The following is a 12,908-nucleotide window of genomic DNA, read 5'->3' on the forward strand; positions in this document are numbered from 1 at the left end:
AAGGACTTATAAAAAGAAGAAAAATAGAATAGATTTGTAAGAGCTAAAACAACAAATTTTCTTCATCAAGAACACTGGAACCACCATACCTAGACCCCAATATCACAATTCCTAAGGTGCTTACAAACTAATGCTTAAGAAAATAACATTTTAAAAAACAGACTAACTCAAATGGCAAAAGAGATCCAAAAAACCAATGAGGGGAAGAATACTCTAAAAAGCATCATTGGCCAGATGGAAAAGGAGATCCAAAAGCTCACTCCTTTAAAAATAATCCTTTAAAGATTAGAAGGGAGCAGTTGATGACTTTATGAAAATTCAAGGAGTTACAAAACAAAACCAAAGGAATAAAAAAATAGCAGACAATGTGAAATATCTCATTGGAAAAACAACTGATCTGGAAAATAGACCCAGGAGAGACAATTTAAAAATTATGGGAGTACCTGAAAGCCATAGTCAAAAACAGAGCCTAGACATCATCTTTCAGGAAATTATCAAGGAAAACTGCCCTGATACTCTAGAACCAGAGGGTAAAATAAATATTGAAAGAATCCTCCGATCACCTCCTTAAAGAGATCCAAAAAGAAAAGGAATACTGTAGCCAAATTCCAAAGTACCTAGATCAAGGAGAAAATACAGCAAGCAGAAAGAAAGAAAAAATTTGAGTATTGTGGAAATACAATCAGGATAACACAAGATCTAGCAACTTCAACATTAAGGGATCGAAGGGCTTAGAATATGATATTCCAGAAGTCAAAGGAGCTAGGATTAAAACCAAGAATCACCCACCCAGCAAATTTGAGTATAATACTTCAGGGGAAAATACAATCATTCAATGAAACAGAGGACTTTCAAGCATTCTTGATGAAAAGACCAGAACTGAATAGAAAATCTGACTTTCAAACACAAGGATCAAGAGAAGCATGAAAAGGTAAACAAGAATGAGAAATCATAAGGGACTTACTAAAGTTGAACTGTTTACACTCCTACATGGAAAGATAATATTTATAATTCTTGAGACTTTTCTCAGTATTTGGGTAGTTAGAGGGATCATATACATATATAGAAAGAGGGCACAGGGTGAGTTGAATAGGAAGGGATGATATCTAAAAAAATAAAATTAAGGGGTGAGAGAGGAATATATTGGGAGAAGAAAGGGAGAAATGGAATGGGACAAATTCTCTCCCATAAAATAGGCAAGAAAAAGTTTTTTCAATGGAAAGGAAAAGGGGGAAGGTGAGAGGGAAAAAGTGAAGCTTACTCTCATCACATCTGGCTTAAGGAGGGAATAATATGCACACTCAATTTGGCATAAAAATCTATCTTATACTACAAGAAAGTAGGGGAGAAGGGGATAAGCAGAATGTGGGGGTGGGGATGATAAAAGGGAGGGCAAATGGGAAGAGGGAGTAATTAGAAGTAAACACTTTTGAGGAGGGACAAGGTCAAAAGAGAGAATAGAATAAATAGGGGGTAGAATAGCATGGAGGGAAATGTACTTAGTCTTTCACAATATGACTTTTATGGAAGTCTTTGCATAACTACACATGTATAACCTATATTGAAATACTTGCCTTCTCAATGGGGATAGGAAGGGAGGGAGAAAAGGAGAGAAGCTGGAACTCAAAACTTTAAAAACGAATGTTAAAAATTGCTTTTACATGCTGAGAAATAAGACATACAAGTAATGGGATATCGAAATCTATCATGCCCTACAAGAAAACAGAGGAGATGGGGATAAGGGAAGAGAGGGGTGTGACAGAAGGGAGGATAGACTGGGGGAAGGGGTAATCAGAATTCACAATGTCTTGGAGTGGGGGGAAGTGAGAGATGAGGAGAAAATTTAGAACTCAAAATCTTGTGGAAATGAATGTTGAAAACTAAAAATAAATAGATTATAAATATATATATGTACATACACACACACACACACGAAAGAATATGAAAACGGACTCTTGGGAAACACCTAGAATTTGGGTGAGAGGCATGATATGGATGATGAGCCAGCAGATAATGATTAAAAAGAGGTCACACAGGTAGGAAGACAACCAGGAGAAAGTATAATCACAAAACCCACAGAGTTAAGAGTATTCAGAAAGAGATTGGTCAATAATGTCAAATGCAGCAGAAAGATCAAGAAGGATAAGAACTGAGAAAAGATTATCAGATTTAGCAATTAAGAGATCACTGGTAATTTGAAAAGAGAAATTTCAACTGAATGATAAGATCAGAAGTCATACTACAAAGAGTTAATGGATGAATGAGAAAAACTGAAAGGAAAGAAGGCTTTAAAAGGAGACAAGAGATGGAGAAAGGGCTGTGGGTTCCACCTTCTCTAGGAAATTGGCTGAGAAAAGGAGAAGAAATATAAGACAAAAGCTGGATGGAAGTGACGTTAGGGTCTACTGAAGGCTCTTTAGGAATAAGGGAAAAAAGACATGTTTGAAGGAAGGAGAGGGGAAAACTAGTAGATAGGAATAAGTTGAAGACTGAGAGGTGGGAGATGAATAAGAGAGCAATCTGGTAAAGAAGATAAAGGGAAATGGTATAAGAGGTTTATAAAGAGGAGCTGGCCTGGCAAAGACCACTTGGTCAGAGACTGGAAGAAAGTAGAAAAGGCAGATGATGTCAAAAGATTTTAAAAGAAAGGGAAAGGAAGAAGATGGAGTTCATGTGAAACAGTCTTTAACTGCTTAGTAAATAAGAAGAGAGGTCCTCAGCTGAGATGACGGCACAAACAAGGTACAGGATGAATGAGGAGTGGTTTGGAATAGATTCTCATGAGACTGAAATAGGGACTCTAAAAATTAGAGAGGAGCAAAAGGATTGTCTTGCTGAAGTGAGGGTCTAGTTAAAGAATACGCATTGTTCCCAGTTAGCACACTTGTGTGACTTCTTCCATTTCTACTTAGCACATGAACAGTATCAGGAGGCAAACTGTGAGAGTAATCTCTCACTGGTATTTACAAGGGATAAGTAGGATAAGGATAAAGAGAACAAAATAACAGTAGAAAACAAGGTGGAATTGAATTGTTTAGCTACAGGATTAAGATTGGGAAGGGAGAAAAATGAAGTCAGAAAAGGGTAAATGAAGGGTAAATGGTCTGAGATTAAGGGGTAGAGGAACAAAAACTAGGAGAGTGAAGCACAGAGAGATATAAAGATAACAGATTACATTCAGAGAGAGAGGAACTTCAAACTTTTTGACTAAAGGAGTATGACCACTTAAGGTAACAATTGAGATCCAGGGTCTGACCATTTCCATGTGTGAAGGCTAAGACAGAGTAGAAAAGTAGGAAGAACAATAAAGATAGCAGGAAAAGAGGAAACAAAAGTTCAAGTCTCTCCCACAAGTGCTCTAATGTGGGAGCCCCACAAGTGCTCTAATGTGGGAGCGTAGCAAGTGGTGATAATGAAATCTGAGGAGCAATCACAATGGGTCACTTTTCCTGGCAAGGTCAGCACAGGAGACAGCAAAAGTCCTGCTGGCCCCAGTAAGGAGATCCAGCAGGAAGGCCCACAAAGGGGGGCGGGGCGGGGGAACCTGCAGCCTCGAGGTCACATATAGCCCTCTACATTCTCTACATTCTTAAATGCAGTTCTTTGACTGAATCCGAACTTTACAGAACAAATGTTCCACATTCACAGAACAAAGGACCGCACTTGAGGACCTAAAGGGGCACATGTGGCCTCCAGGTTGCAGGTTCCCCACCTCTGGGTTAGGGCCTACAAATATGTAAGGAGGTAGAGAGCACAGAACAGGAATGAGACGGCAATTATATTGCTCATATCCCAGAGCAGTGTCTTAAATCCAGAATGGACAGAAGCTGGGCTTTCTGCTTCTTTACTGGGGCAAGAGACAAGCACACAGCAGGGTCACTCTTATACATGAGCAGAGTTCAGGGCTATGTAGATATGATTTATTTGTCCAGACCTAACCTCTTTCCTGACCTTCAGTCTCACAACCCCACTGCTTAGCGGACATGTCAAACTAGATGTCTCACTGACATATTAAACTCAATAAGCACAGATCTTAACTTACTATCTCCTCTCCACAACCCTCTTAAATTCTCTGTTACTGTCAAGGGTACTACCATCCTCCTAATTACCCAAGGCTCACAATCTAGCTATTATCTTGAATTTCTCTCATTCTCTCATATCCAATCTATTGTCAAGTCCTTTACATTCTACTTTCATTGTATCTCTCATATAGTCCTCCTTCTCTCCTCTAACACTACACTATCTGGGTGCACTACTAGCTGATCTCCCTACCTCAAAAGTCTCTTCCCATTCCATAACATTTCTCCACACATATCAAAGTGATATTCCTAAAGTATAAGTCTGACCATGTCATTACACTATTCAATAAATTCCAGTGGCTCCTTATTGTCTCAAGGACCAAATACAAAATCTTTGTTTGACTTATAAAGTCCTCCATAACATGACCCCTTCCTAGCTTTACATTCTTCTTAGACCTTACACTTCCTCTCTACACTATGATCCTATGACATACCTTCTTGCTGTTCCACAAACAAGACACTCCGTATCTCTTCCTCCAGGCATTTTCTCTGGCTATCCCTCAGACCTGAAATGCTCTCCCTCATCTCTGCCTCCTGGCTGCCCTCAAGTCTCAACTAAAATGAAATTTCTGCAGAAAGGTTTCTCAATCCCTCTTAATGCTAATACCTTCTCTATGTCAATTTATCCTGTGGATATTTTGTTTGCACAGTCATTTCCATGTTGTCTCCTCCATTAGACTGTAAGTTCTTGAAAATAGATTATCTTTTGCCTTTCTTTGCATCACACACACACACACACACACGCACGCACACCCCACAGTACCTAACACATACTAGGAACTAAAAATACTAGTTCACTGAGTAGTTGACTGAGTTTAACTTTTGAAATACAAAGTCAGATGTTAAAAGAAATATAAAATGGTAAATAGGTTTAAGCAATTAAAGGTTACTATATTCTAATAAGGAAAGGGAAAATGTGTCAAAAAACGGAAAAGAAAGAAATGTGTCACGTCAGGATACAAATGTCATCAAGGGTCATAGAGGGCATTAAATAAGATATAGAACCTGAGAGTAGTAGTATTATGCTCTGATGATCTTAAAAGAAAAATGAGGGGGAAAGAAACACATTAAGGAAGAAAGAATAAAAAAGAGGTAGGAAATTTCTATGACATAATCAGGTTACTCAAGAAAAAGGCTATATAAAGGGGTTAAAAGCATTTCTTTTCAATCTGTTACCCAAACTGACTGTGCCTTTCCACTGCCTGGTGAGATTCCCAATAATCCACTCATCTAATTTACGAATAGTCTACTAGGAACTTAATTACTAAGAAGGACATCACTTGATCATCCAAATAAGTCAGATGATAACAGAACATGAGGGGAGGAAGAAGAGAGACAGAGAGAGAAAGAGAAAGAGAGAGAGAGAGAGAGAGAGAGAAAGAGAGAGAATATGAATATGAATTCAGGGAAGGATTAGAAATAAACAAAATTCTAACCTCAGAGGTAGGTAGTGAATGAAATTTAAAAATAAACAAAAAAGGTAACAACCTATAACAATGATGTGGCTGAAGGGAATAAAAGAGGAGCAGGGGAGAGAAAGTAGACTGCATCAAGCATTGATAACTAGAGCTGAACACACTTCTCTCTTCATCTACTCCTTTCTAAAAATAGGGGGCAAACAGAAAAAAAAGAGAACAAAGTTTTTAGAAATATATAACTAACAGTTATAACAGTGAATATGAATTAAATTAATTCACCTAAAAAATGGAAGAAGACAGCAGAATGGATTACTTTGCTAATGACAGAATAATAGCAGGGATGTCTTGGGATTATTTGTACTGTTGAATCACTTGTGAAAATCCTGACATCTGTGAGGTTATTCACTGATATGTACCAGGTAGTGTTTCTGCAGGTAGGCAAACTGAATGATACTCACATTGCAAGCCTGACATTGTAATAGTCAATCTCCACTATGCACTCCAAAACGAAACTTCATGTATGAATTGCCCAAAAGCATTGGAACAAACATTGCACTCATACTTTTAGCTTTCAATTCTGCTGCTTCAATAGGTATGGAAATGTTTTGTATCCAATTATATTTCTTTTTTTTTTTTAAGGATATTCATGACTTCTTCCAACTGTTGTCTACCAACATGCAGAGGTAGTTTGGGGCATATCATGTGTCATATGTGACAGGTATTCCATTCCAGCATTTGGGGACCCACTGGGTAAACTGCATCCTTGTTTTTCACATCTGTACTGTTAACGAAAAAAGTACTGTGGGGTACTGGTGCAGGAACGTCTGCAGGGTGCTCTAGTTCTAACAATCTTTGGCCTTCTCCAGAGAGCAATGAATTTAAAGAGCAGCTTAGCTGAACATGGTATGTAGCAAGTTGCCTCCACTAAGTATGTTACTATAGAAAGGCTTTACTCTTGGGAAGAGACTGAAATCATTGATTCCATTTATATTATTCAGGGTACACAGATTATTAGAGCTTATATCACACTGAGGTAAAAGGAACCTGAGATAACAAGCATTAAAAGAGGGGATTAAAGGTTGAGGGAAATGACTAGATGATACATAACCCTAGTAAATGCCTGGACAAAGTAAGGACAAGAAGGAACTCAATCTTTCTGTTCCATACTATACATTCAAGTAAAGATAAGATTCTCAGTGTTCTTAGAGGAGCCAAAGGTGAAACTATGTCCTCTGGCCTGCCACAAGGACTAGGGCTTCTTAAGCTTTGGACTGGGCTGTTTATTGCTGAGGGGCTAGGTATGGTAGATGATAGAATGAAGTAATGGGTAATGTAAGCAGATTTCCCTATTCTTTAGGTCAAAAAAGCTTTTAAGAAGTCTTTTGAATTAGAAACCCAAATTGAGTAGATAACATGAGAACATAAAGGTCTTTAGGGCTAAAATGTTTTCTCAGGTCATCCATGTCCTTTTCTAATGACAGGTCAGCATAGAAGAAGCTCATTCCTTTGGAATAGATGGAATCATTTTTCAGAATTTCTTTTCCATTATGCTCTCTTTGGGATATTTTTTGGGCAAAGCCCATTTTTAGTCAAGAGTTTGTTACTTTGGGCTAATGTGTGTTTGAGAGATACCCATCCCTTTTGGCTAGCCAAAAGAAGGAAAGGAATTTTTATACAAAATTTCAACAATTTCCCATAAGAGTTCCTGATTAGCAGAGATGGGCCTAATACTTTAGAAATAGATGTTCATTCAATTCTGCCATGTGGTCAAATTCTGCTTCTGTATGGAGTTAGCAGCATTAACATAAAGCATCTAGATACTCTTTTCTTCATTAAAGCTATCAATGAAGTGGTAAACCTCCCCATTAGAAGAGCTCTATCCATCAAAAATACTGTCTGTTGACATTTGTGGGGTATCGTATCACTGGTAAAAATTTAGCCTAACATATTCCTTTAGTGTGTATTCCTTGCTTATAACTTTATAACAGAAGGGCCTCCAAGACTTATGGGGACTCATTAGAAGTGTTTGGGGGTGGGGGGGTGAGCCAACATAGAGGAGTAGAAGGACGGACCTGTAGAAGCTCTCCCCCCATAGCCCATAAAATACCTGTAAAAAATGACTCTAAACAAATTCTAGAGCAGCAGAAGACACAAAATGAAGGAATGAAACAGATTTCCAGCCCAAGATGGCCTGGAAGGCCAACAGGAAAGGTCTATCGCACCACGCTCAGAGCAGAGTGCATCCCTAGCCTGAGCCGCAAGGCACAGACAGGTCTGGAGCAGGGCTGAGGGCGTGGAATAAGTTAGTTACTGTGGTTCCCAGATTTCTCAACCCACAAATGCCAAAGACAACTTCAGAGGTCAGTAAGAAAGCTCTTTCACCTGGGTGAGAGGGGAGCAGGGTCTGGCCCCAGTCCCAGACCCAGGACAGCAGCAGCCACTGAGGCAGCAGTGTCCACTTTTGGAGCCTTTGGTCTAAAGACCCTGGGGGAATCAAGCACCTGATCTGGGTCTCAGTACTGAGTGATAGTCTTGGGGTGAGAAGGAGCGCCGGCATAGAGGAGTTGGTGGTGGCAGTGGAGAGGGAACTCCACTCACAGTTCCAGGGCAGAAAAGAGTGTTTTTGCTTGCTCACAGACCAGAGTGCAGGCCAGGAGAGGAGTAAACTATTCTGACTCTGCCACCTTGGGGGAACTGAGAACTTACAGGTCCCAAGGGATATCTCAGCGAACAGATGCACAAAATCTCTGAAGCCTAGAGTAGTACACCCTCCACTTTTTGACAAAGGACTCAAAAGTCAAGTAACCGGCAGGGAAAATGCCCAAGAAAAGGGGAAAAAAATAAGACTATGGAAGATTACTTTCTTGATGAAAAGGTATTTTCTTCCATCCTTTCAGATGAGGAAGAGCAAAGCATATCATCAGAGGAAGACATCAAATCAAGGCTTCTACATACAAAACCTTCAAAAAAAATATGCAGTATTCTCAGGTCATAGAAGAGTTCAAAAAGGATTTTAAAAATCAAGTAAGAAAGGTGGAAGAAAAATTGAGAAAAGAAATGAGAGCAATGCAAGAAAATAATGGAAAGCGAGTCAACAGCTTCCTAAAGGAGATCCAAAAAGATGCTGAAGAAAATAGCACCTTTAAAAATAGACTAACTCAAATGGCAAAAGAAGTCCAAAAAGTCAACAAGGAGAAGAATGTTTTAAAAAGCAGAACTGGTCAAATGGAAAAAGAGGTTCAAAAGCTCACTGAAGAAAATAGTTCTTTAAAAATTAGAATGGAACAGATGGAGGCTAACAACTTTGTGAGAAACCAAGAAATTACAAAACAAAACTAAAAGAATAAAAAAATAGCAGACAATGTGAAACATCTCATTGGAAAAACAAAGGAACTGGAAAATAGATCCAGGAGAGAAAATTTTAAAATTACTGGTCTACTTGAAAACCAGGATCAAAAAAAGAGCCTACACATTATCTTCCATGAAATTATCAAGGAAAACTTCCCTGATATTCTAGAGCCAGAGGGTAAAATAGAAATGGAAAGAATTCACCGACCACCTCTTGAAAGAGATCTCAAAAGGAAAACTCCTTGGAATACGGTAGCCAAATTCGAGAGTTCCCAGGTCAAGGAGAAAATATTACAAGTAGCCAGAAAGAAATAATACAAGTATAGTGGAAATACAATCAAGATAACACAAGATATAGCAATTTCTACACCAAGGGATCGAAGGGCTTGGAATATGATATTCCAGGTCAAAGGAGATAAGACTAAAACCAAGAATCACCTGCCCAGCAAAACTGAGTGTAATACTTCAGGGGAAAAACATGGAATTTCAATGAAATAGAGGACTTCCAAGCATTCTTGTTGAAAAGACTAGAGCTGAATAGAAAATGTGACATTCAAATACAAGAATCAAAAGAAACATAAAAAGGTAAACAGGAAAGAGAAACCTTAAGGAACTCATTAAAGTTGAAGTGTTTACATTCATACATGGAAAGATGTTATTTGTAACTCATGAGACCTTTTCCAGTTTTAGGGTCATTAGAGGGAATACATACATACATGCATGCATGCATACACATATGTGTGTGAATATGGGTGTGTATGTATATGTTATTTATGTGTAGGTCTGTATGTGTACATGGGTGTCTGTGTGTGTATATATGTATGTATATATGTGTGTGTGTGTGTACATATACACACACATATATATACATAGACAGAGGGCATAGGCTGAGTTGAATTTGAAGGAAGAATACCTAAAAAAATAAAATTTACTCTTGAGTGGAATGTGCTAGGAGTAAGAGAAAGGGAGAGGTAGAATGTAGCAAATCATCTCACATAAAAGAGGGAAGAAAGAGCTTTTACAATGGAGGGGAAAAGGGGGGAGATGAAAGGAAACAATGAGCCTTACTCTCATGGGATTTAGTTTAAGGAGGGAATAACACACACACCATTGGACATGGAAATTTATTTTACCCTACAGGAAGGCAAGGGGGAAGGGGATAGGAGAGGGAAGATAATAGAAGGGACAGCAAACTGGGGAAAGGGGTAGTCAGATGCAAACTCTATTGTGGGAGGACAGGTCAAGGGAGAGAATGGAATAAATGGAAGGCAGGATAGGAAAGAGGGGTATGTGGTTAGTCTTTTACAACATAACTATTATAGAAGTGCTTTGCATTGTTACACACTTATGACCTATTTTGAATTGCTTGTTTTCTCAATGAGGGTGAGTGGGGAGGGAGGAAGGTAGAGAATATGGAACTTCAAAGCTTTAAGAATGAATGTTAAAAACTGTTTTAGCATGCAACTGGAAATTAAGTTACACAGGCAATGGAGTATAGAGGGGAAGGGGGATGGAAGAAGGGTGGGTAATAGAAGGGAAGGCAGACTGAAGGAAAGAGTATATGGGGTATATGCTGTTCTGGGATAGGGTGTAGGGAGGCATGGTGAGAAAATTTTGAATTCAAATTCTTGTGGAAGTGAATGTTGAGAACTGAAAATAAATAAATTTTATAAAATTTTTTTTACAAGTGTATGGGAGAGATAACTGTCAGATGTCAATCTTCTTTAGCAAAAAAAAAAAAAGTCTTAACTCTCTGCAGTTCCTAACACATGTGAAAACCAGATTCCTTGGCAGAGATGCCTCTGCCAGCTCCTACATTAAGCATCAGAGTCTCAGGGGTGATAATTCATAATGTTTATGTAGTTATCTTCAGAACATGTGCCTCTGTCCACACAGTCATTCACATAAGCACCCTTTGTGTTCATTTTCATTGTGCATTCATTTCATATACACTGAAAAACGCATAGTGTCAGAGTTATAATGGGATAGCCCAGGATACATCCATAAGTTTTTCCAAAACAAAATTTCAACACTTGAGATTAAGTCTCACTTATTTGTATATGGTGAACATTTCTTCTAACTCTCTCACTTAACGGCTTAGAACAAGATTGACACCTCCCAGGTTAACTCATTCTCTATGGTCTCTATGTCCCTCTGCTCCACTTTCCATGTAAGAAAGGTGCCACAGCACTTACTGTTTTTGCCTCACAGAAATACAGGAGGGCGGAGCCAAGATGGCAGAGTAGAAAGACGCACATACACATAGCTCCAAACCCACAGCCCATAGAACATCTGTAAAAAAGAACTCCCGGCGAATTCTGGAGCAGCAGAGGCCACAGAACGGTGGAGCGGCGGAGATTTCTGTTCCAGAGAGCCTGAAAACCTCTCGCAAAAGGTCTTTCGCGCTGTGGACGTGGAGCCGAGACCAGTCCTGCCTTGGCCGCGGCACCGAGAGCAGCGGATCCAAGTGGGCTTCGGGGATGGAATCTCCAGCGGTCGCACAGGTCCCTCCACCCACAGGTGACGGGGGTTGGTGAGAGGGTCTCTTTGGCGGGTCGAGAGGGGAGTGGGGTGCCCTCATAACTCAGGCCCCCTCGGGAGGCAGCAGCGGAGGTGGGAGCAGACCAGGGCTCCCCAAGCAGGCAGGAGCCTGGATCCATTCTCAAAGGTCTCTGCATAAACCCCCTGAGGGAACTGAGCCCGTGAGGCAGCCCTGCCCCCACCTGAGCACCTGAACTTCATCTCACACTGAATAGCAGCCTTGCCCCCGCCCAAAGTCCTGAGGCTGGGGAGCAGCATTTGAATCTCAGACCCCAAGCACTGGCTGGGAGGATCTGGAGGCGAAGTGGGTGTGAAGAGAATATTCAGAAGTCAAGTCACTGGCTGGGAAAATGCCCAGAAAAGGGAAAAAAAATAAGACTATAGAAGGTTACTTTCTTGGTGAACAGGCATTTCCTCCCTTCTCTGATGAGGAAGAACAATGCTTACCATCAGCGAAAGACACAGAAGTCAAGGCTTCTGTATCCCAGCCCACTCAATGGGCTCAGGCCATGGAAGAGCTCAAAAAGAATTTTGAAAATCAAGTTAGAGAGGTAGAGGAAAAGCTGGGAAGAGAAATGAGAGACATCCAGGGAAAGCATGAACAGCACGTCAGTACCCTGCTAAAGGAGACCCAAAAAAATGATGAAGAAAATAACACCTTGAAAAGTAGGCTAACTCAATTGGCAAAAGAGGTTCAAAAAGCCAATGAGGAGAAGAATGCTTTCAAAAGCAGAATTGGCCAAATGGAAAAGGAGATTCAAAAGCTCACTGAAGAAAATAGTTCTTTCAAAATTAGAATGGAACAGATGGAGGCTAATGACTTTATGAGAAACCAAGAAATCACAAAACAAAACCAAAAGAATGAAAAAATGGAAGATAATGTGAAATATCTCATTGGAAAAACAACTGACCTGCAAAATAGATCCAGGAGAGACAATTTAAAAATTATGGGACTATCTGAAAGCCATGATCAAAAAAAGTGCCTAGACATCATCTTTCATGAAATTATCAAGGAAAACTGCCCTGAGATTCTAGAACCAGAGGGCAAAATAAATATTCAAGGAATCCACAGAACACTGCCTGAAAGAGATCCAAAAAGAGAAACTCCTAGGAACATTGTGACCAAATTCCAGAGTTCCCAGGTCAAGGAGAAAATATTTCATGCAGCTAGAAAGAAACAATTCAAGTACTGTGGAAATACACTCAGGATAACACAAGATCTAGCAGCTTCTACATTAAGGGATTGAAGGGCATGGAACAGGATATTCCAGAAGTCAAAGGAACTAGGACTAAAACCAAGAATCACCTACCCAGCAAAACTGAGTATAATACTTCAGGGGAAAAAATGGTCTTTCAATGAAATAGAGGACTTTCAAGCATTCTTGATGAAAAGACCAGAGCTGAAAAGAAAATTTGACTTTCAAACACAAGAATGAAGAGAAGCATGAAAAGGTGAACAGCAAAGAGAAGTCATAAGGGACTTACTAAAGTTGAATTGTTTACATTCCTACATGGAAAGACA

At 39.6% G+C, this 12,908-nt stretch overlaps 1 protein-coding gene and 1 pseudogene across 2 annotated transcripts in view; both read right to left on the reverse strand.

Moving 5' to 3' along the window:
* Positions 1-12,908, reverse strand: part of UVRAG (UV radiation resistance associated) — a 428,278-nt gene that overhangs the window by 326,125 nt on the left and 89,245 nt on the right. The gene's annotated exons all lie outside the window — the stretch shown is intronic.
* Positions 6,203-12,765, reverse strand: LOC140503184 (PR domain zinc finger protein 1 pseudogene; annotated as a pseudogene).

The sequence above is a fragment of the Notamacropus eugenii genome, chromosome 5 (genome assembly GCF_028372415.1).
Source record: "Notamacropus eugenii isolate mMacEug1 chromosome 5, mMacEug1.pri_v2, whole genome shotgun sequence".
Lineage (NCBI taxonomy): Eukaryota > Metazoa > Chordata > Mammalia > Diprotodontia > Macropodidae > Notamacropus > Notamacropus eugenii.